This window comes from Rutidosis leptorrhynchoides, chromosome 1 (genome assembly GCF_046630445.1).
Source record: "Rutidosis leptorrhynchoides isolate AG116_Rl617_1_P2 chromosome 1, CSIRO_AGI_Rlap_v1, whole genome shotgun sequence".
Lineage (NCBI taxonomy): Eukaryota > Viridiplantae > Streptophyta > Magnoliopsida > Asterales > Asteraceae > Rutidosis > Rutidosis leptorrhynchoides.
The window spans coordinates 15,502,700-15,529,612 of NC_092333.1; the positions used below are offsets into that span (position 1 = coordinate 15,502,700).

Genomic DNA, 26,913 nt, shown 5'->3' on the forward strand with positions numbered 1-26,913 from the left:
GGAACTGAAAAACGGATTGAACAAACCATGAAAGAGACTGTGAACACATCACAAGGACCAAACTTGTACATAAAGAATCTAGATGATTCTGTTTCTGATGAAATATTTAGCGAATATTTTGCTCCTTACTTATTTCAAATTATTGCGAAACATATTCTTCATCATCCTCTGATTTCAGATATTTTAGAAATTCTAAGATATCATCGTATCTTTCATTATAAATATCCTCAATATTTCTGAAAATTCAAGTTTGAATTACGAATGACTTTGAAATAATGTTGGAAACTGATGCATGAGTTAGTATAATATAATGACGCCTGGCCAACGTGGTTATATTACAGTAAGTCATGCTGAGTTTCTAATGGAACATGATGATTCACAGACTATACCGTCATCATGTGTCATGTTACACGACTCTTACATTCTATCTAATCTATAAACATATCAAGAAAATAAGTTTTCTTGATGATTCGGTATTTTCCGTAACTTCTGGTAATTTGACAAGTCAGATTTTGCCATTACCATTTCTTTCTTAGAACATTAGCTATGTTCATCCTGAGATCCAAACCTACGAATTCTGGACCAGTACTTGCTGTGTTTAATGGCAAGCAGAGAAAACAAACGCAAGAAACTCCGAAATAGAAAAAAGAGTATAGATCGCAGCAAACAAAGAAAAGTCATAAACCGTGTATGTCTATGCGAATAGCAACATAAAGACACGGGAGAATGATAAATACAATAACCCCTAAGGCATAATAGAAGTAAACAGATTCTTCTGGTGGCAATTGAAAAAGAAGAATGAAGGTTGCAATAACCAGAATAATGTTCAGAACTAGAACCGGATTAAGCATTTCATAAACTTTGGAATAAGAAATGGAGAAGACAGTTTTAAGATATGAAAATAATGAAACGGGAGAGGTTAATTTATAGCAAAATACCGGACAAAGTAACCGGTGCAGGTTACCGCATTAAATAAAGATGATACTAATTTCCTTAAATCCCGACAAATCAAATCTTATTAGATTTCAAAGATTTTCTTTAATTTCCTTGAATTCCGGAAATCAACTCTGACTACGTCAAACGATAAGACGAATCTTTTATTACCTCATTTCACTATTTTGTGATAACTTCACTCATACAATTCGTGTAATCGAATTGTTCTATACATATTTTCACAAAGGTGAAAAACTTTATATTTACTGAACTCACTATTCCTATACGGAACTTGACTCATTCAAGTTAAACGAAACACTCCATTCTATTATATCCTTTTGATGAGGATTTTATGAACAATCGAATTCATGTTGAGAATTCAAACTATATCATATTCCTTGATACGGGAATATCCTGAACTATGTTATTAAACTTTCCTTCACTAAATTTCGGGACGAAATTTCTTTAACGGGTAGGTACTGTGATGACCCGAAAATTTGCGACTAAATTAAAACTTAATCTGTAAATGATTAATGTTTACGAGACAATAAACAAAGCCTGTTAGGCTGAATCCCAAAAGTTTTGAACTTTGTTCATGTATTCGATTGACCTTTGACTAGTAACCAACGATTCACGAGCTATTGTGTGAAAGTAGAAATGTATATATATATATATATATATATATATATATATATATATATATATATATATATATATATATATATATATATATATATATATATAAATACACATATTGACTAAAAACGTTAACGAGATGTTAAATGTATAATGTCTTACGTAAACTTATTTGTTTCAAACGTATGAAAACCTTGTTCAACAAAATAGAACTTGATTATTAAAATGACCTTGATTGAATAACCTGCAACGTGTATTTAAAAACATATTTAAATGTACTAAATATATATATTTATATATATATATATATATATATATATATATATTTTACAAAGTGATTAAATATAATAATAACTTGGTCGTAAAACGTTTTGATTAAAAATATTTTATTATATATATTTAGACAACGATTTATAGAAGCAAATGACCACGACACTTAAATGTATAAGTTACAATTTTAATGATATAGTTTATTGGTAATTTAAATCTATATTTTGACAAAGGTACGAGTTACAAAACGTAAAACGCTAGTTTTCTTTACGTACGAAACAACGTTCGAAAAACCGGAACCGGGACATAAGTCAAGAGAAAATGTACAAGTCATTGGAACTAAATTTACAAGTTCACTATGCACGAGAATAAAATATAATATATAATTAATTAAAATAAATTATATATTATATATTTAATATATAAAAATATGTCGACAAACGTGCAAACAAAAAATGAGTGAGCTGTTCAGGGGAGCTCCGCGATCGCGGAGCCCCAATGCCCAAAAACTAAGCGATCGCGGAGCAGTGGGTTCCAGGCCGGGGCTATAAAGCTCAGAATTTTCGCTCGATTCTTTCATTATTTTTTTCATAATACTCCGTAATATTTACTTTATTTATTTAATTATTATTATTATTATTATTATTATTATTATTATTATTATTATTATTATTATTATTATTATTATTATTATTATTAAGATTATTATTATTATTAATCTTATTATTAATATTAGTATTATTATTTTTGCGATACAAAAATAATGATATACATAAAATACTACGACAGAGTGCTGTTCAAACGAATTTCAAAACATGTTTTTGAGCAAGCTAGAGCTAAGGAAAATATGGGTTATTACCAAGGAAGTTATGGGTAATGTTCGGGGGTATTTTTGTGAATCAAACCTCGTGTTTATCATTTCCATTGTGTCTACGTGCTTTCCTGCAATATTGTTTATCAATATTAACTGTGAGTTCATTGATTCCCTTTTTCTCTATATTTTTGGGACTGAGAATACATGCGCTATTTTAAACTGTTTTATGAACTGAATACAAATACTGAAATTGATCTGATGTGAATTTACATATACCCTATTTTTAATTGCTTTTGCGATACATATTCTTGAACTGTGAATACAAGCTATGTTTTGAAACCATTCTATGAAATGAATACAAATACTAAAACTGATGTTATGTGAGTTTAAACAAACTGGACACAAGTACCAACTTATTCTACACCGAGTTTGAACCGAAAATCCCTTCGCTTTGGTAACTAGTAACTATCAGTTTATGAACTGGTGGGCGCGAATAGTTGTATATGGATCCATAGGGCTTGACATCCCCGTCTGTTCCAGGTATAGAGACCCTAGCCTGAACTATAAAACAGACGTATGCTATTTGAGTTAGTACACGTTGGATTGCGTGTATTGTACATGTTGGTTGCATGTATGTTAAAACAGGGGTATTTACTATATATACGTTAAGTTTAGTTACCAGGGTGCTCAACTTTGTAGAACCGATTGATAAACGTTTCGGAGGAAACAACTAAAATCTTGTGGTCCAACTTTTATGTAAAACTTATTGATATACGTTTCGGATGAAACAACTGAACCTTTGTGGTTAACTTTTATATACAGATGACGTGAAACTATAAACTATGAATTTTTATAACCTGATGAACGTTTCGGATGAAACAATTGAAACTTTGTGATTTACTTTTATAAACTGATAAACTTGTCATATGAAACAAATGAAACCTGGTGGTTTACCTTTACATACAGATGATTTGAAATGTTAAAACCTATTGATAAACGTTTTGAATGAAACACCTGAACTTTTGTAATCCACCTTAATACGGATTATGAACAACATTAAAACTATGAACTCACCAACCTTTGTGTTGACGCTTGAAGCATGTTTATTCTCAGGTTGCTACAAGTCTTCCGCTGTTTGCTTATACGTGATACAAGTTATGTGCTTGGAGTCATACATGCTATATACGAAAAACTTTGCATTCACCAAACTATTACCATGTACCTTATTTGGACTGTATTGTCAACAGACTTATTATTGTAAACCATTTAAATGGTGATTGTCTATACTTAGAAATCATCAGATGTTTAAAACTTGGAATTTATATATTCATTTATGGAATATGTAACGACCCGGATTTTTCCGATAATATATAGAAGATTAATATTTACATAATTAATGTTTCCAACATGTTAAGCAATCAAACTCATTAAGATTTGGTTATTTGAAATGAATTTTATACAAATGTTTGGCCACCCAGTTTGTCTGACGATTCACGAACGTCATAACTCGAAATAATTATATAATGATGTATATATGGATATATATATACTTATGATTTTATAAAATGATATTTAAGTATCTCATTACATCTAATAACAATTGGTTATATACATAAAATGAGATTACTAACTTAAAGACTTCAAGACTATAGACATATATGTAACGATTATCGTTGTAACGATATTTTAATGTATATATATCATATTAAGATATATTCATACATCATAATATCATGATAATATAATAATTTAACATCTCATTAGATATTATAAACATTGGGATAACTACATTAAATGAGATCGTTAACTTAAAGGTTTCAAACAACACTTACATGTAACGACTAACGGTGAATTAACGATTCAGTTAAATTGTATATACATGTAGTATTTTAAGATGTATTCATACACTTTTGAAAGACTTCAAGACATATATCAAAACACTAATACTTAACGAAAATGGGTACAGTTACATTCCCATTTTTTTTTTCATCAAGAATTCTAGTCGTATTCATACCCGTATTATACACAGCTTCTAGACGTACTTACTGTGGGTATATACCAATAGGAACTAGCATGGGATTCCACTCTTGATTATGTCATGCATGACTAATCAATTTTAACTTCTACCATGAACTAGTCAACTAACTAGAACTCCTTTTAACCCCACTCACCACTCACCACTTACCACTCATCATTCACTCCATTTCACTTCCAATTCTCTTTCTAATTCTCTCTCAACACACACACACACTTATGAACGAATTTTTCCAGTATCTAATCATCATCTTCATCAAAAATTACTTCAAGAATCAAGCTATAATCATCTTAGGAAGAACACTTCAAGAACACTTCGAAAATCCTTTCAAGTTTACTAGTTTACATCCAAGCTTTCTAATCCATTCCAAGTAATCATCTAAGATCAAGAAACCTTTGTTATTTACAGTAGGTTATCTTTCTTATTCAAGGTAATAATCATATTCAAACTTTTATTCAATTTCTATAACTATAAACTATCTTAATTCGAGTAAAAATCTTACTTGAACTTGTTTTTGTGTCATGATCCTACTTCAAGAACTTTCAAGCCATCCAAGATCCTTTGAAGCTAGATCATTTCTTGTCACTTCCAGTAGGTTTACCTACTAAACTTAAGGTAGTAATGATGTTCATAACATCATTCGATTCATACATATAAAACTATCTTATTCGAAGATTTAAACTTGTAATCACTAGAACATAGTTTAGTTAATTCTAAACTTGTTCGCAAATAAAGTTAATCCTTCTAAATTGACTTTTAAAATCAACTAAACACATGTTCTATATCTATATGATATGCTAACTTAATGATTTAAAACCTGGAAACACGAAAAACACCGTAAAACCGGACATACGCCGTCGTAGTAACACCGCGGGCTGTTTTGGGTTTGATAATTAAAAACTATGATAAACTTTGATTTAAAAGTTGTTCTTCTGGGAAAATGATTTTTCTTATGAACATGAAACTATATCCAAAAATCATGGTTAAACTCAAAGTGGAAGTATATTTTTCAAAATGGTCATCAAGACGTCGTTCTTTCGACTGAAATGACTACCTCTTACAAAAACGACTTGTAACTTATATTTCCGACTATAAACCTATACTTTTTCTGTATAGATTCATAAAATAGAGTTCAATATGAAACCATAGCAATTTGATTCACTCAAAACGGATTTAAAACGAAGAAGTTATGGGTAAAACAAGATTGGATATTTTTTTTTTAGCTACGGGAAGTATTGTAACAATTCTATACAAATCATAACTTAACAAACTTATATTGTATTATTCATGTATTCTAATATATATTATGTAATCTTGGGATACCATAGACACGTATACAATGTTTTGACATATCATATCGACCCATCTATATAATATATTTTGGAACAACCATAGACACTCTATATGCAGTAATGTTGGAGTTAGCTATACAGGGTTGAGGTTGATTCCAAAATAATATATATAGTTTGAGTTGTGATCTAGCCTGAGGCTTGTATACACTGGGTCGTGGATTGATCCAATATAATTTATATTTATTTCTGTACATTTAACTATGGACAACTAGTTGTAGGTTATTAACGAGGACAGCTGACTTAATAAGCTTAAAACATTATAACGTATTAAAAAATGTTGTAAATATATTTTGAGCATACTTTGATATATATGTACATATTTGTATAGGTTCGTGAATCGACCAGTGGCCAAGTTTTACTTCCCGACGAAGTAAAAATCTGTGAAAGTGAGTTATAGTCCCATTTTTACTATCCAAATTATTTTGGGATGAGAATACATGCAAAATTTATAAATGTTTTACAAAATAAGCACAAGTTCATGGAACTACATTCTACGATTGTTTTGTTATACCGGATATCTGTACTTATTATTATTATGCTTGGTAACCTAAGAGTTAGTGAAAAACACTAATTGACGCGAATCCTAAAGGTAGATCTACGGGCACCAACCACCCCCATTTTCGAATAGTGGAAATGCTTTAGTACTTCGAAGGGTTCTTGTCATACATTTGAATAGTGGAATGTATGATGCCAGATATCTTAAGCGCTCTATGTTAAGGTCGGTTACCAGGCGACTCATCGTATGAATGATTTTTGCAGTTGTAATGATCCTGCGCATTTAATTAAATGAAATCTTGTGGCTTATTAAATATTATGATTATTATATAGACATTAAACCTATGACTCACCAACATTTTTGTTGACGTTTTAAGCATGTTTATTCTCAGGTGAATATTAAAAATGCTTCCGCTGTTGTATGCCAACCCAAGGTCAAGATTTGGAGTCGGCATAATTGTTTATATTGTTTAAACTTGCATTCGGAGTGTTTGTTGTAATATATTTGATCATGTTATAATGGGTTGTGTAAAAACTTATTTATTTGAGGAGATTGTCTTTGATAGACAATCTAAAGTATGTCATTAAGACCTTTATTCAATAATAAAGGTTATGGTTGTTTTTAAAAACGAATGCAAGATTTGAAAAACGTCTCATATAGAGGTCAAAACCTCGCAAAGAAACCAATTAATATGAAACGTTTATAATTAATATGAACGGGGCATTTCAGAATACCTTTTCAAACGAATGCAATATTTACAAAACGTATCACATAGAGGTCAAAACCTCGCGATGAAACCGGTGAATAACGTGTTGTGTCAAAAGGGATTTTGACCGACCGTTACAGTTAATCTCGTTGTTCTCCTTCCAAACCTCTCGTGCTTATTAGCATATTATAATCATTACAAGTTATAATGACTATGAGAAGAATTTACGTGAAAATGTTGAGTTTCGCCGTTGTATAACAGTTTGATCAATATCTCTCTTCACTAGGAGTGTTCATCGGTTTTGTTAAAACCGTTTAAACCGAACACCAAATAGAAATCAAACCGAAAAAATAGAAATCGAATTTGTAAAATGGTTTTCGGATCTAGTGAAACCGAAAACCGAATTCAAATTCGATTTTCGGTTCGGTTTTTGGTTTTGAAATTTCTAAATTTGGTTAACCGAAAACCGAATATAAAACCGAATTCAATTTGGACGTTATTAAATAAATATATTCAGTTATTAATATTATTGTATACATGTGTTAAATATAGATTTTGAGTAGATAATGTATCCTTTTTAAGTCAAAGTATGTTTACTCGGATTTGAAATCCTATTTAAATTATTAATTCATATTTTTTTCTAATTTCTTTCTCTCCACATTTTTATACATGTAATCAATTCAAATCGACTCTCTCTTGTTTATTGATTATATTTATTTTCTTGATATAATATGTATTGTATGATGATATTTTTAAACTTATTGTATATTCTAAATTCGTATATATACGTTTGATTATATATATATATATATATATATATATATATATATATATATATATATATATATATATATATATATATATATATATATATATATATATATATATATATATATATATATATATATATATATATATAATTTTAGTATGATATATTATAAAGTTAATACGATAATGTTTGTTTATCTCGTAGGGAAAAAGTAAAAATTGATTTTGAAAGTTGAATTCGGTTTTAACCGAAACCAAACCGAATTCAAATACGGTTTTCGGTTTTGATATTTGAATTCGGTTTCGGTTTTCATTATAAAAGTTTCAAAACTGAAAAAACTGAACCAAATAATCCGAAACCGAACCGATGAACACCCCTACTCTCCACCCCCTCACAAACACAATCCTTAAAAATTACAAGAGGGGGTTAAAGTTGTTATGGTTGATACTTTGAGGGTTAATGGGTTTTCTGTTCATACTTCTGTGGTCAAAGGGTGTTCAACGGTTCGGTTTTCGGTTTATTAGGTTCGGTTTTCTCGATTTTGAAATTTATTAAATCAAAACCGAAAACCAAACCGGAATCGAATTTAATATCAAAACCGAAACTAAAACTAAACCGAAAACGGAATTTGATTTCGTTTGGTACGATTTTGGTTAAAACCGAAAATCACTAAAAAATAAAATTCTAACTAGCATAATTACTTACATATAAACATGAAAATACTATAGATTACACGGATTACACCATTCACATTACATATATCCAAGCCAATATAAGTACACTTTATAATGTCAGAAGACCAAACAAATAGCTTTCTACTAATAATCTAGCTAAGTTAAGTTTGTTAAAGATCTTACATTTACATAAATATAATATTTAACATGTTTATTGTTTAAACTAATAATACAATACATGAATTATAATATAAATATAAATAAATATTATAAATATGCTTTAATATGTTATTAATTTGAATTCGATTTTTAATTTGATTTTCGGTTAACCAAGTTTAAAATTTTAGAAAATCGAAAATCAAATCGAAAATTGAATTACGAATTTGGTTTTAGCTTCGATTGATTCGAAAACCGTTCAAAAAATTTGATTTGATTATTTTTTATTTGAATTCAATTCGATATTCGGATTATTTGGTTTCAAACCAAATGATACACACTCTGGGTCAAAGGTTTGACGTTTAAAGTGTTTGGTGTTAAAATTGATGAAAAATCAAAACCGACCGTACGCTACAATCCATTCATACGCTGATCGTTGGATCGGTTCCTAAAATAAATCGAACTAGGGTTTACTCGGCATCTCATGCCTATAAAATAAATCTCACCTTCATTCTGATCCAACTACCTACCCTGCCTACAAAAGAAATCAATCGACTGTTCTTCATCACATAAGTAAGCATTACAATTTTATCGTACGAATTTGATTATATTATATTTGTTAGTTTTTTTGTTCATTAATTGCTCTGATTATTATCGTTTCTGAGTAATTTTACATGCTTCTTAGACGAGTTTCATCAAGTTTCTATTCCAACTTCGTTCTGTTTAAGCATTCCGACATATTTGATTATCGTAAAAAGTTTGATTATATCATTGAGTGTTCTGTTCATTATTTAATCCGATTATTACAATCACTTCTAACTTTGTAACTATCATCTTAGCTATGACAAGCCTCTATTTTTGCATAAACACTACATACATCCTAAACCAACAACGCAAGTACTTATAACATCAGAAAAGTGATTTTTCAAAGGGTTGTTATATAATAGGTCAAAGGGTGTGATTTTAAAGCATGTCAAATCACTTAGAATAGAAATAGAAAATCTATTTTCCAAAAGGTGTTATTTTACCATTTTCAATCTCTTCTTGTAATTAAATACGGAGTGTCAGGTATCTGTATTTAGTTGGCAAAGTAATGTTTTGAACAAATTTCGTTGATATGTATGTCATCAAAACTTTTCTAAGACCATAGATAATGGGGCGGTTCTCCCCCAAATGCTCATTAGGTGTCACCACAAACACCCCACAAACGCTAGAAATGGGGGCGTTTGTTTTGTCAATCACCGTTATCTACAATCACCGTTATCTGTGGTAGCAGTAACATCTCTGACAGTTGCTTAAAGCTAGTATTTTATTCCAAACATATGTTTTACACTTTATTACACGCGGCTTTTTGTTGTAGATTTATTATTATGTGGAAATCTTTTGTTGGATATTTTTTTATTTTTTTTTTTAAATTACAAATTGCAACATCTGCTTCCTGATTTTTATTGAATCTGCTTGAAACAGACTGGTGATTCTCCCGCTGCTAGTCTTCCTAAACTTTTTGGAAAGTTACTTTTAAACACTACAACATAATGTTTCATTTTTGACACTTTCAAAATTTTTGACGCTTTGAGGCGTGAATAATTTGACATGTTTTTAATAACTATAAATCTCACAAAGTTTTTAACATTGAAAAGTGTCAATAAGGAAAACCCAATGACACTTAAAAGTATCAAAAAGTTAATAACACTTAAATTTTTTGACACCAGAGAGTATTTGACACTATATTTTTCTACGCTTCCGACTTATATTGATATTTTTAAGGATAAAAAGTCTTTTCAAAAAGTGTTAAAAACTACAACATTATTTGTAGTGGAAGTAAGTGAAAGCTTTTCATTGACCCTTAGACTATTGCTTGATTTTTCATTATTTTATCCGATTTCGTTACAATCACTACTAACTTTGTAACCATCATCTTAGCCAAGGTAGGCCTCTATCTTTCCATAAACACCGCTTGGATAGATGTACATCCTAAACCAACAAACACAATTCTGAGAAGTAATTTCCAAAGGGTGGTTAGATAATAGGTCAAAGGGTGTGATTTTAGGGCATCTCAAATCACTCAGAATAGAAACAGTACATCTCTTTTCCAAAGGGTGTTATTTTACCCGTTTGACCAGGGTTGATATTTTCATCTCTCCTTTTAATTAAATATTAGGTATCTGTATTTAGTTAGCAAAGGTATGCTTTGAACAAATTTGGTTGATAATTATGTTACCAAAACTTTTCTAAACAGTAACCTCTCTAACAATTACCTACTGAAACTAGTAGTATTTTACTTAACCATCTGTTTTACACTTTAGTATACAAGGCTTTTTATTGTGGATTTTGTATTATGTGGATATCTTTGGTTGGTTAGTTGTTGTGTGTATTATTTTTTTTCTTCTTAAATTACCAATTGCAACATCTGCTTACTCATTTTTTATTGAATCTAATTGAAACAGATTGCCTATTCTACCACTGCTACTTTTTTTAAAGTTTACTTGCAAGTAAGTGATAGCTTCTTGTTGGCCCTTATTTAATGTTAGATTATTGATTGATTGATCGCTAGTTTATTTTACTGATGACCGGGTGATATACAATTAACATGATTCTATAATCCATTGACAATAGTTGTTTTATTATTATGTTATTTTTAATTACTACATAGTAATATAACAAGTTTATCGGCAACTTTACCTTCACATAACATCATATATATTTATACTTACTATCATCGTGACCGTTATCATCATCATTGACACTATCATTATATTTGTACACCATTTAAAACACATTTGCATATGTAGAGTAAAAATACTTGTTTATTAGATGTATGTTATAATTGTTTGAGAGGTTGTTTATTAGGTGTATGTGATATGTTGTTATATAGGGAAAGGCTACTTTTTATAGAAAAAATTCAAATGTACGATAACCATAAAGTATACATTATTCATATAGAAAGGTTTTAATGCATTTAATAGATTGATGATGACCTATAAGGTTTTATAGGGTTGTTTAAACATGATTTGACATTTAATGGAAATCATGACTGATACATTAGGTTTATTGAAGGTTTAATTTTTTTTATCTTGTTTATATTTTTCATTCCCATTTGTCGTTTTGATCATGCTTCTATTTGTTTCTTGATCAAATCTAACTAGGGTGAGTTGCAAATATATACAAGGTGAGATGGATTTTCATCGAACCCAAAAAGGAGCTAATAGGCGAGAATCTGTAAGTATTCATTTTAATATTGAGTTCAACTTCTCATAAGATAGTCCAGTGGTTGGTGTTATGAAATCCGTTACATTTACTATTTGGTGCACTATATAACCTCTCTAAACATACTTATAATTTATGTATTGTTATTAACAGGAGGCGTTTTCACAAATTGTTCTATGTTTTGTGATCATGTTCTTGCTGCAACCTGTTTTAGTCGGATTCATGTTTAGAAGTTCTAAAGAGCCATTCAATAAACTAGTGTATATTCCCCTTGCAGGAATGTTTGCACTCGAATTCTATAGATCCATTTTAATCCAACGGTTACGTTGCCGAACTTACAAACGGGTAGTAATGCAGCTATCCGTGGTACTAGACTTGGTACTATGTGTGGCATCTATGGCTACGAGTGTACACATATTAGTAATGTTATTTAACGCAATATAGTATTATGTTTCTCTGTTATCGTAACTTATTATCTAGATTTAAGATTATGAAAATATGTATTGAGCTTTCACAATTTCATGTTCTATGTACTGAAATCCATGACAGCTTCTAAATTTAGATGATATTTCGCAACTTCAAATTAATTTGTTTGGTTTCTCTCTTTTATAAAAATTTGTAAGTGAATGATACTCCGTCCGTCTCAAATTTATTGACTCTAGATAAAAAGCACACAGTTTAAGAGAAAATACGTGAAACATGTACTTTTCTGTTAACTTTTCAGTTTTACCCCTTACTTTTGACCCATCTTTTTATCTTACATGTATAAAGTAGGAGCACAAAAGAAATTTATCACATTATTCTTTTTGTTCCTAACACACTTCATATCAGAAACTAAATCTCTCGTCACTATAAGAATAAACACGTTGATTTTCTTTTTAACGAGTTTGGAGACAGTGAGACACTGACGTGGGTTTTGCATTCGAATATCACCCACCGATTATATTCATGGCACGTGTCGGGAGGAAAACTGCATTCGAATATCACCCACTGATCATATCCACTGCACGTGTCGGGAGGAAAACCACATTGGAAAAATTCCCTTGAGGATCGAAGGTTTTGCATTCGAATATCACCCACCGATCATATTCATGGCATGTGTCGGGAGGAAAACTGCATTCGAATATCACCCACTGATCATATCCACGGCACGTGGCGGGAGAAAAACTACATTGAGAAAATCCCCTTGAGGATCGAACCCTTGATCTTTCGAATACCCGAATAATCGGGGTACCACTAAGGCAATGCACAAGCAGTGACTGATCATATCCACGGCACGTGGCGGGAGAAAAACTACACTGAGAAAATCCCCTTGAGGTTGAATCCTTGATCTTTCGTATCCACCGAATACCTGAATAATCGGGGTACCACTGAGGCAATGCACAAGCAGTGATATTGGGACCCCCCCTCCCCGAAATGTTCCATTCATATAGATTATAAACGTTTCAAATAAATTGGTGTCATTGCGAGATTTTGACCTCTATATGAGACGTTTTTCAAATACCTGCATTCGTTTTTAAAACAAACCATAACATTTACTTATTCTATAAAGGTTTAACGACATAACGTAGATTATCAAATAATGATAATCTAAAATACAACGATTACACACGACCATTACATAATGGCTATTAATTTGTTACAATAAGATGTTTTCGAATGCAGTTTTCAAATAATATATTACAAGCATGCTGACTCCAAATCTTGTCTTTAATTAGCATGCAACAGAGAAAACTTTTAATAATCACCTGAGAATAGACATGCTTAAAACGTCAACAAAAATGTTGGTGAGTTATAGGTTTAACCTATATATATCAAATTGTAATAATAGACCACAAGATTTCATTTAATAAATAAGCATACACTCGCAAGTGTATAAAAATCATTCGTATGATGAACACCTAGTAACCGACATTAACATAATGCATATAAAATATCCCCCGCATACTCGCAAGTATGCCATTTACCGGCAATCGCAATCACCATTTAAATCGAAGTACTAAAGCAGTTCAAATTTCTTTAACTGGGGCTGGTTAGTGCCCTGTAGATCTACCTTTAGGATTCGCGTCAATTAGGAGCTATTTCCCTAATTCTTAGGTTACCAAGTTAAAGAGGCGATATTCGGTGTAGTAATCCAACCATAGAATGTATTTCAAGTACTTGTGTCTATTTTGTAAAACATTTACAAAGCTGCATGTATTCTCATCCCAAAAATATTAAATATTAAATATTAAAAATGTAACAACCCGACTTCGTTTCACCAAAAACACGCCCTGAAAAAAAAATTCTGGGACAGTACATCTGGACGGCGTCCAGTTATCTGGACGGCGTCCAGCTCTGAATGACTAGACGGCGTCCAAGCCCTTGGGACGGCGTCCAAATGAACTAAAAGTTCCTGATCAGTTTTTCAAATTCACTCGAGCGGAAAACCCGCTTCCCGACACTTTTAAACGAAACAACTTTCACAACACATCATATTAAGTAAAACTAAGAGATTTCCGTAATGAAAATAAGTTTTACAACACCGGGCCCACAATGACCCGTTTTACAAATAATGTAGCGATTTCGACCCATTTATCTCTTTAGACGGATTAGGACTCTATAACCCAACCCAATACCAAGAGCATAATCCCGGAGACTACCAAATCCCCAATCCGCGTCCATATAACTAAAAGCTACCCCATCGAGCCCAAGCGCTCCTAAGCATCTAGTCTAACAACTAGTTAGCTTCAAAACACGATACCTGTAAAAAGGTAAACAACGAGAGGGGTAAGCATAAAGCTTAGTGAATGCAATAATTATACACATACATATATAACCTACTTACTTGCAATCACTTACACAATTACCGCATAAACGCTAGCAATATAATTAGCATACCATCGCAAAGTATAACGCTAAATCTCCAATACGCAAGCTAGCACAAACAATAGCATATAACTCGAACAATATAATATGCTACACTACAACACATAACCATGGTTAACCAAATCGAACGAGGGAACGGTGTTTAAAGACCGTCGGAGTTCACAACAACCATTAGTGCACTTAACACTTCGTACACTAACCCCACGGGTGGCATCTTAACACATCGATACTTCACCCCGGGTGGTGTCTTAACACGTCGACACTTCACCCCGAGTGGTGTCTTAACACGTCGACACTTCACTCGTCATTTCTTGGAGTGGCATCTTAACACGTCGATACTTCACTCCGAGTGGCATCTTAACACATCGACACTTCACTCTTCATCTTACTTGAGGTGGCATCTTAACACGTCGATACTTCACCTCGAGTGGCGTCTTAACACATCGACACTTCACTCATTATCTTACCTTGGGTGGCATCTTAGCACGTCGATGCTTCACCCCGAGTGGCGCCTTAACACATCGACACTTCACTCGTCACGTGAACGTGGTGTCTTAGCACATCGACACTTCACATCTCACGCTACACAAATAAATACATTATATACATATGCATATAATTATTCCACTCACCTTGGAATGCCCGCACAAGTCAAAAGTGTAAATGTAATTCGCCTCCAAAAGCAATCGAGCAAACCTTTTACCTATAATACACATATAGATATACAAACAATCAACATACATTCTCTACGAGAGAATTCGACTTCAACACCCTTAACCAAGGGTTTACACCTATCACCACGAACCGCCCATTTAGACATCTAAAGTGGACTTCACCAATTACCACTACGGGTGGTAATTCCGACCCATCCAACAAGTACCATTTAACCAAAATTATGCTTGACACCATTTAAACCAATCTAGGTCTTAACAAAATTGCTTATCATCCAATTAATCCAAAATTAAAGTCATTACCAAATTTGACCCATCTAAGTCAACCCATTTTGACATATGTCTCAAAGACATCTTTAATCACTAACGGCTAGTGATTAACTTTCCAAAATACCATTTAACACTTGAATCAAATACTTATATACTCGATCTTTCAATTCTTGACTCAAAACTTAGTTTGACAACAATTTGAGGTTAACACCCATTTTGACCAACTAGCATGTTCTTTAAGAACATCTAAACACTAACACACTATAATCTTAGTGATTTAACACCCAAACCATGAAAATACTTCCAAATTGTCATCAAACCCTAACCCACCAATAACGGGTCAAAAACCCATCTACTAACCACAACAAACCCATTTCAAGGGTTTCTAACAAAATAAGGCTCAAACCCTAATTTGAATATCAAATCAACACAATGAAATTTCGGAGTTAGAACTTACCACTACTACCAAAATGTAGCTAAGAACGCGAGGAACAACTTTAGAACTCGGGCTTAGGCAAGATTCCTTCTTCTTCTTCCCCAAAATGAGCTCTCTCTCACTAAAACCTTATCCTCTCTCTCTAAAATAAGTTGGGAGTGTTTGTGGATAAGAAATGAACTCCAATGGAGTTCTAGATCAGTCTTGATGATCCAAAACCGACCCCAAGTGAAAAGACACAAATACCCCTTTTAATTTCATTAAAATACAGCTGCTGGCCCGTCAGGCACTTTGGACGGCGTCCAAAATGCCTGGACGGCGTCCAAAACAACTGGGACAGGAAACTGAAACTTGTTTTAGGCGTAACTTTCAAACCGTAACTCCGTTTTCGACGAATCAAATATCGTTGGAAACGTAATGAGATTTACTATCCAATGGTAAGGTTTTGAAACATCAACTCAAACTTTATTTGGGATCCAAATATACGCTTACATGCCTCGTATTTCGAATAACGTCCAAAATAACGCGTAACTGAAAAACGGGGTGTTACAACTCTCCCCCACTTAAATTGGATCACGTCCTCGTGATCCGCACCAACACTAGAAGTTAAGCACTTCTCCCTCAAACATTTCCGCTTCCAACGCGAAGTCACACATGTAGTAATCACGCACCCCAATTCTCGCTTCGTGCACTGACTCAACATTTAACAACAATATCGGGTAATCAACCCTCGAGTCAAAACAACTGCAACCGTTTGCTCCTACGCCGAGTATCCAAACTCGTACCATACACTTCACAATCGTCTTAAAAGTAGAGCATTTCACCGACAACCATCGTCGTCGTGCCTTTCAATCCTACGAAACACAACCAAGCCCGACATCCATAACATCTTCCGTGAATTCTAAGATCTCGCCACACGCTAATAGTCACTAGCGCGCATTACCGCAACAAACGGTATCTCATACACTCAACATTCAGAATTCCCACTTAGGAAAATACGGGAAACACCATTATCCCTTCAAATAATCTCGGCTACAACTCGTAACAAGCTATATCCATAACTATATCACCCTACGCGATCTACTAAATCCACCACGTCGTGAACCATAACTTGCATTAATCCCAATCAAGAAGGATTCATGCTTCCTTGAAACTCCGTGCTCCATCGGTTCATAAACGTACTACTCAACCGATCATTCATGAACATTCTCTGGACCGAGAACCAACTTCCTCCGGCTCCACAACTGGGTCATTCCTTCAACGAAGAAATTTCGGTAACCCCAAAATAATCACTTAGGAGCACCACTCTCCCACCAATCGATCCGCACACGACCATCCGTCACTGGATTAATCCAGGACGACAATAATACACCACGAGTTAGACGAAACATCAACACTTGACACAAGGTTTCTCCCTTAAATCCTACAACACATCCATACACTATGGCTTCCTAGTACTATCATAGAAACTATTCGTGTACTAGAATCCCGTCAACAGCGAATTATCAACATAACAATTCGCAATTCGTCACACGACCCACAAAATATTCACCAACGCCGGGTGAATCCTCCTACCTAGACCGTCCATTGAGGATGGCTTCGACATTTCGATACAACCAACAGGTCACATCACTAGGGAAAACACTCTCGCAAACAAACAACATCCGCGTGTCTCGATGTGAGACAATCAGAATCGACACTTTGCGCTTCACAATCATCCGTAAAGTGGAATAATCCACTGAAAATCTCCACGATTGCGTTTCCCGACAGGGAAAATATGATATTCACCACGATATCGAACTCGGTCTCATTCAATTATACTGTTCGGGTTTCACGACAACCCAGATTTTTCACTACAGGAGCACCCGCAACGACAACTTCATTCTCTCACTCCGGGATCTCAAACTTCACATTTGGTCTCATCCCGCACATTGGTACTACACGACCACCTTACATAGGAAGCCTTACACTTCCTTCGATCCAATCATCACAATCTTCACGCATAACATTCCAGAGTTGTAACTCACAATCGTATAGCACGATCTCGAGTCGACATTAGCAACCCGTCAATCTTCCTTGTTAGGAACTCCGAATACCTATTGAGGCTTAGCACGATACACTCCGACACTTTGCTATATATAACACCACTGGAGCTTCCTCGGGCGGCAGTAAAAACTCCCCCACTTAGAATTTGGCTCCACATTCTCACCGCCAAGATGATAACATCCTGAGGAATTAGCATTCCACGAAACACATGACCATTCTCGTCACTGGTCATACACTCCAAATCACCACGAATTCAATTCAGGCTCTCAGAGCCGACATACACATTCGCTTGAAGTGACGTACACGCGATAACATCGCATCCTCATACCATAAATACAATTAATAGTCCTTCATCGTTCGCAAAGCGAACTCCATCAAAGTGTCACATACGCCTCTACGACTAGGCATATGCCACTCCACTTAACCAGTCGTGCATCTCAGTCGAGATCGCCCGCCCTTCCACGCAACAAACCTTTATCGACAATTGCTCACTCTCATGGAGAAGAGTGACCAATTCCGACACCCTAATTGTGTCCACCACAATATCAACACTTCATTATACCCTTCGGACTAACCAATCATTAAGTCCGTCACCGGCTCACCGGTCATCTTTACCCGTCTATCACTTAAGAGCAACAAGATTCGCTCACCCGTCACTTCATAAGAAGTATTCATCACAATGCTCTTAAACTTCGACTTTCGCAACCGTCGAATTACTATCACCCGTCGATCAGTATTATAATCTCCGATGCTTCCAAGGGTATCTCACGGGCACCCTAAGCACAATGTGATCACACCACTACCGGAGTTGAACATTACACTAGCAGGTATAAAAGGGCACCTGACGCAGTGTCATGCAGACTCCCACCACAATCGATCGAATTTTAGAAATTCGTTCTTTAGGTTCCATACACCCGATGTCACCCATCTCTCTATAATAATGACCCGAAGTCATACCTACCCGACAACCTTACGGTTTATTGTCTTATCGAATGTTCCAAGCGATCACACGCTACCCGCAATTTTTACAAGGCCAAACGATATGGCCTAATGAGGCCCTTCATCCAACACTAAGGAGATGCTCGGGAACACCAAGTCTTACACCCTTCTACATCTCGATAAAACCACTACTACAAGGGATATTCCATTAGGAATGTTACCTTATAAGCCACAACACACTAACACAAGCATCGTTATACGGGTCCCACTCCCATGAGTTTAATGACCCAAAGACTCCTCGATTCGCCAATTCCAAGGCGACTCACAACTAGAATCCTAACACGATTCTCTAACCATACACTCTACCGAGTGTAACTCAAAACTACGATCATTAGACTTGTCGCATTCCATTACGGAATTTAAGTCCTCGTCGCACACACACAAGCGTAAATCGGTCATCCTAGTTACGATGGGTAACTAAAACCAATAACAATCTCAACAGTGCACCCACTACTTAGGGTGATTAAGCACACGCCGAACTCGTGAGTTGGCTCACTTACTTAACTAACCGAATCCACCGTAACAATTTTCGACTCACAACGAATCCGATGTGACAACAAGCACATCACCCGAGACTACTATAACCTAGGAACCAATAAAAGATTCCTAACTCGTCCCGACTTTACCCCAACCATGCCACGTTTCCTCCGCTCGGTACTCGTCATGTCATGCTTGGTGTCAAGATACACTTTCGTAATAATGGTGATCATTCACTATTACAAATGCGTACCTTACCATTTTCACATGGCCACGCAAAGTACTTTACCCGGACTGACGCAACATTCACACAAAACAACACGCGATAACTCCTAGTACCCGAATGACCAAAGTCCTTACCGTGAACTTGATCACTCAAAACCACCAAACATTCGAATCTCTCCGATAGATTCATCCCTAGGACACCTCACCAAATAGATACCTGTATATATACACCAATATACAATATAATAATAAATGTACACAAGTACACCGCAACAACAAGTCAACCTATAACTTAGGTGACTATCCCTAAAACAACGTCCAAGTTCGCTTACTTACACTAGGCACTAACTGTCTAAGGCACTAATTTACACACGAAATAAGGCCCCACATAATCACACTTTGGACAAACGCAAGTCCTAGTTAGTCACCTACTCTAAGGCACTAACAAATCTCAATCCGACCAGTATTCCTACAAGTCCCACAATTAACGCACAACGGCCAATAAGTCTAAGACTAGGCACCTATTCCAAGGTCACCTAATTCCCTTAGACTATGCTCTGATACCACTGTAACAACCCGACTTCGTTTCACCAAAAACACGCCCTGAAAAAAAAATTCTGGGACAGTACATCTGGACGGCGTCCAGTTATCTGGACGGCGTCCAGCTCTGAATGACTAGACGGCGTCCAAGCCCTTGGGACGGCGTCCAAATGAACTAAAAGTTCCTGATCAGTTTTTCAAATTCACTCGAGCGGAAAACCCGCTTCCCGACACTTTTAAACGAAACAACTTTCACAACACATCATATTAAGTAAAACTAAGAGATTTCCGTAATGAAAATAAGTTTTACAACACCGGGCCCACAATGACCCGTTTTACAAATAATGTAGCGATTTCGACCCATTTATCTCTTTAGACGGATTAGGACTCTATAACCCAACCCAATACCAAGAGCATAATCCCGGAGACTACCAAATCCCCAATCCGCGTCCATATAACTAAAAGCTACCCCATCGAGCCCAAGCGCTCCTAAGCATCTAGTCTAACAACTAGTTAGCTTCAAAACACGATACCTGTAAAAAGGTAAACAACGAGAGGGGTAAGCATAAAGCTTAGTGAATGCAATAATTATACACATACATATATAACCTACTTACTTGCAATCACTTACACAATTACCGCATAAACGCTAGCAATATAATTAGCATACCATCGCAAAGTATAACGCTAAATCTCCAATACGCAAGCTAGCACAAACAATAGCATATAACTCGAACAATATAATATGCTACACTACAACACATAACCATGGTTAACCAAATCGAACGAGGGAACGGTGTTTAAAGACCGTCGGAGTTCACAACAACCATTAGTGCACTTAACACTTCGTACACTAACCCCACGGGTGGCATCTTAACACATCGATACTTCACCCCGGGTGGTGTCTTAACACGTCGACACTTCACCCCGAGTGGTGTCTTAACACGTCGACACTTCACTCGTCATTTCTTGGAGTGGCATCTTAACACGTCGATACTTCACTCCGAGTGGCATCTTAACACATCGACACTTCACTCTTCATCTTACTTGAGGTGGCATCTTAACACGTCGATACTTCACCTCGAGTGGCGTCTTAACACATCGACACTTCACTCATTATCTTACCTTGGGTGGCATCTTAGCACGTCGATGCTTCACCCCGAGTGGCGCCTTAACACATCGACACTTCACTCGTCACGTGAACGTGGTGTCTTAGCACATCGACACTTCACATCTCACGCTACACAAATAAATACATTATATACATATGCATATAATTATTCCACTCACCTTGGAATGCCCGCACAAGTCAAAAGTGTAAATGTAATTCGCCTCCAAAAGCAATCGAGCAAACCTTTTACCTATAATACACATATAGATATACAAACAATCAACATACATTCTCTACGAGAGAATTCGACTTCAACACCCTTAACCAAGGGTTTACACCTATCACCACGAACCGCCCATTTAGACATCTAAAGTGGACTTCACCAATTACCACTACGGGTGGTAATTCCGACCCATCCAACAAGTACCATTTAACCAAAATTATGCTTGACACCATTTAAACCAATCTAGGTCTTAACAAAATTGCTTATCATCCAATTAATCCAAAATTAAAGTCATTACCAAATTTGACCCATCTAAGTCAACCCATTTTGACATATGTCTCAAAGACATCTTTAATCACTAACGGCTAGTGATTAACTTTCCAAAATACCATTTAACACTTGAATCAAATACTTATATACTCGATCTTTCAATTCTTGACTCAAAACTTAGTTTGACAACAATTTGAGGTTAACACCCATTTTGACCAACTAGCATGTTCTTTAAGAACATCTAAACACTAACACACTATAATCTTAGTGATTTAACACCCAAACCATGAAAATACTTCCAAATTGTCATCAAACCCTAACCCACCAATAACGGGTCAAAAACCCATCTACTAACCACAACAAACCCATTTCAAGGGTTTCTAACAAAATAAGGCTCAAACCCTAATTTGAATATCAAATCAACACAATGAAATTTTGGAGTTAGAACTTACCACTACTACCAAAATGTAGCTAAGAACGCGAGGAACAACTTTAGAACTCGGGCTTAGGCAAGATTCCTTCTTCTTCTTCCCCAAAATGAGCTCTCTCTCACTAAAACCTTATCCTCTCTCTCTAAAATAAGTTGGGAGTGTTTGTGGATAAGAAATGAACTCCAATGGAGTTCTAGATCAGTCTTGATGATCCAAAACCGACCCCAAGTGAAAAGACACAAATACCCCTTTTAATTTCATTAAAATACAGCTGCTGGCCCGTCAGGCACTTTGGACGGCGTCCAAAATGCCTGGACGGCGTCCAAAACAACTGGGACAGGAAACTGAAACTTGTTTTAGGCGTAACTTTCAAACCGTAACTCCGTTTTCGACGAATCAAATATCGTTGGAAACGTAATGAGATTTACTATCCAATGGTAAGGTTTTGAAACATCAACTCAAACTTTATTTGGGATCCAAATATACGCTTACATGCCTCGTATTTCGAATAACGTCCAAAATAACGCGTAACTGAAAAACGGGGTGTTACAAAAAATGAGACTATAACTCACTTTTACATATTTTCAATTCGTCGAAAATCAGACTTGGCCACGGAACGATTCACAAACCTATAACAAATATATATATATATATATATATATATATATATATATATATATATATATATATATATATATATATATATATATATATATATATATATATATATATATATATATCAAAATGTGATAGAAATATATTCATATCATATTTTTTATTTACGTGTTAACGATTTAAGTTGTTAAGTTAGCAGTCCAACGTTAGTAGTCCACAATTAGAAGTCCACAGTTAGTAGTATATATATAGTTCAAAATATCACCCTGTAATGATCAGAACATAGTGTACACGTATTGTATAAGACTCAATCATAACCTACGATACAGCTATTGTCTTTGAAGTCATCTCGACGTATTGTGTATGTGGTGTCTTTCGATTTATCCGACGAATTGTATATATATTGTCTAAGACTCAATCACGACCCATTGTACAACTATTGTCTTTGAAGTTATCTCGACGTATTGTGTACATGTGTCTTACGATTTATCTGACGTATTGTATATATATTGTCTAAGGTTTAATCACGACCCATTGTACAACTATTGTCTTTGAAGTTATCTCGACGTATTGTGTACATGTGTCTTACGATTAACCAAGACTAGTATAGTACAAGGAAATATGTATAAATACATGTATAATACAAGAAAAGTTAGCTAGGATAAGGTTAGTATAGATTTTTCTACAAAAATCCCGTAGCCATTTTATCCATTTTTACCCACTATTGTTTTGCCCATAACTTCTTCATTACAAATCGGTTTTGAGTGTTTCAAATTGCTATGGTTTCGTAATGAACTCTAGTATTTAGAACTAAACTGAAAAAGTAGTGGTTTATAGTCGGAGTTACAGGTTACATGTCCATATTTGAAAGAGGTAGTCATTTCCGTCGAAAGAACGACATCTTGATGACCATTTTTAAAAACATACTTCTACTTTGAGTTTAGCTATGATTTTTGGACACGTTATCATGTTCATAAGAAATATCATTTTCCCAAAAGACAAGCTTCTAAGTCAAAGTTTACGATAGGTTTTAATTATCCAACCCAAAACAGTCCCCGGTTTCACTACGACGGCGTATAATCAGTTTTACCGTGTTCTCCGTGTTTTCAAGTTTTAGATCATTAAGTTAGCATATCATATAGATATAAAACATGTGTGAAGTTGTTTTTAAGAGTCTAGTTAGAAGGATTAACTTTGTTTGCAAACAAGTTTAGAATTAACTAAACTTGTTTTAGTGATTACAAGTTATTTTCTTCGAATAAGATAGTTATATAAGTATGAATCGAACGATGTTATGAACATCATCACTACCTCAAGTATAGTAGGTAAACCTACTGTAAATGATGAGAAATGATCTAGAGCTTCAAAGGATCTTCGATGGCTTGGAAGTTCTTGAAGCAGAATCATGACACGAAAACAAGTTCAAATAAGTTTACTACTTGATTTAAGATAGTTTATAGTTATAGAAATCGAATCAAAGTTTGAATATGAATATTACCTTGAATTAGAAAGATAACCTACTGTAAATAACAAAGGTTCCTTGATCTTAGATGATTACTTGAAATGGATTAGAAAGCTTGGAAGTAGACTTGCAAACTTGAAAGTGTTCTTGAAGTTTTCTTGAGTAGTTGTTTTGTATGATAATCTAGTTTAGCTAGATGGAGCTAGATTTTGCTAGATTATGAAGAAATTGATGAAGAAAACTTAGAACAATGAGAGAGAACTTGAGAGAGATGAGTTTGATGCAAGAAAATTGAAAAATAAATGTGTTTGTGATGAGCCATGAAAATGTGATACTAGCATTATCATATAGGCTCCATTAGTTTGTAATTTAGCTAATTATTTGATGCTAGATGTTAAATGATGGTTCCCACATGTTTTGATGACTCATTAAGGCTGCTAAGATCTGATAATTTAAGTGTATATACCAATAGTATGTACATCTAGAAGCTGGGTATTATGCGGGTACATATACCGAACGAATACGAGTAGAATTCTTGATGAAAATGAATGGAAATGTAATTTTAACTATCTTGGTTAAGTACAAGTATTTTGATATATGTCTTGAAGTCTTTCAAAAGTGTATTAATACATCTTAATACAATACATATCTATACATTTTAACTAAGTCGTTAATTCATCGTTAATTCGTCGTTAATCGTTACATTTATGTATTGTTTTGAAACTCTTAAGTTAACGATCTTGTTTTATGTAATTAACACATTGTTAATATACTTAATAAGATGCTAAATTATCATTTTATCATGTTAATATAGTGTATTAATATATCTTAATACGATACATAAGTATTAAGACGTTATTACATCGATAATCGTTATATATATATCGTTTCGAAACCCTTAAGTTAGTAGTCTCATTTTATGTATATAGTTCATTGTTAATATACTTAATGAGATACTTAATTATCATTTTATCATATTAAACATATATATATGTCCATATATATATTATCATGTCATTTACTAGTTATAACGTTCGTGAATCGTCCGACAAACTGGGTGGTCAAACATTTACATAAAACTCGTTTCAATTAATCAAGTCTTAACAAGTTTGATTGCTTAACATGTTGGAAACATTTGTTCATGTAAATATTAATCTCATATAATATATAATCATGGAAAAATAAGGGCCGTTACACCCCCCCCCCCCCCCCCCCCGGGACCCCCGTACGAGGATCGAACCCTTGACCTTTCACATCTACCAAATTGCCGGGGTACCACCGAGGCGATGCACAAGTGGTGATAATAAATATGTTGATGAGTAGCGATCCGTGATTCACCCTAATACTTCAATTCAATGTTATCGTTCTTATTTTTGTTATATTTTTTGGGAAAAAAGCACAAATTAAGATAGAAGTGACCCAAAAGATCTCAAATGTCAGTTGATGTGGAATCTTTCTAGTGAATTTGAGAAGATCTTACGATCAACTTGACATATATACAACTAAGTTTTGAAGACTGTGCGTTGCATTAATGCATATTCTAATATTTAAGGAAAACTGGGGTTCGTTAATTATGTGTTGTAACGGCCGCTCAAAATCCCTTTTGACGCAGTACGTTATTCACCGGTTTCATCGTGAGGTTTTGACCTCTATGTGATACGTTTTGTAAACATTGCATTCTTTTGAAAAGGCATTCCATAAATGAATATATAAATTCCAGGTTTTCGACATCTGATGATTTCTACGTATAGACAATCACCGTATAAATGGTTTACAATAATACATACGTTGACAATACAGTCAAAATAAGGTACATGGTAATAGTTTGGTGAATGCAAAGTTTTCTTGAATAAAGCATGTATGACTCCAAGCACATAACTTGTATCACGTATAAGCAAACAGCGGAAGACTTCTAGGACCTGAGAATAAACATGCTTAAAAGTGTCAACACAAAGGTTGGTGAGTTCATAGTTTTAATGTTTCGCATCATTTGTATATCAAGGTGAATCACAAGATTTCAGTTGTTTCATCCGAAACGTTTATCAAGTTGGTAAGTTCATAGTTTTGATGTTTCACATCATCTGTATATAAAAGTAAATCACAAGGTTTCAGTTGTTTCATCCGAAATGTTTATCAATAGTTTTAATATTTCGCATTATCTGTATGTAAAGGTAAATCACAAGATTTCAGTTGTTTCATCCGAAACGTTTATCAGGTTATA

At 34.4% G+C, this 26,913-nt stretch overlaps 1 long non-coding RNA gene across 1 annotated transcript; it reads left to right on the top strand.

The window, feature by feature from the left end:
• The first annotated feature begins 9,291 nt into the window (after positions 1 to 9,291).
• LOC139856913 (uncharacterized) lies at positions 9,292 to 12,641 on the top strand. The gene is made up of 4 exons (XR_011762223.1): positions 9,292 to 9,414; positions 11,289 to 11,333; positions 11,988 to 12,060; positions 12,202 to 12,641. It is a non-coding gene; the product is annotated as an uncharacterized lncRNA (long non-coding RNA).
• Positions 12,642 to 26,913: the final 14,272 nt, after the last annotated feature.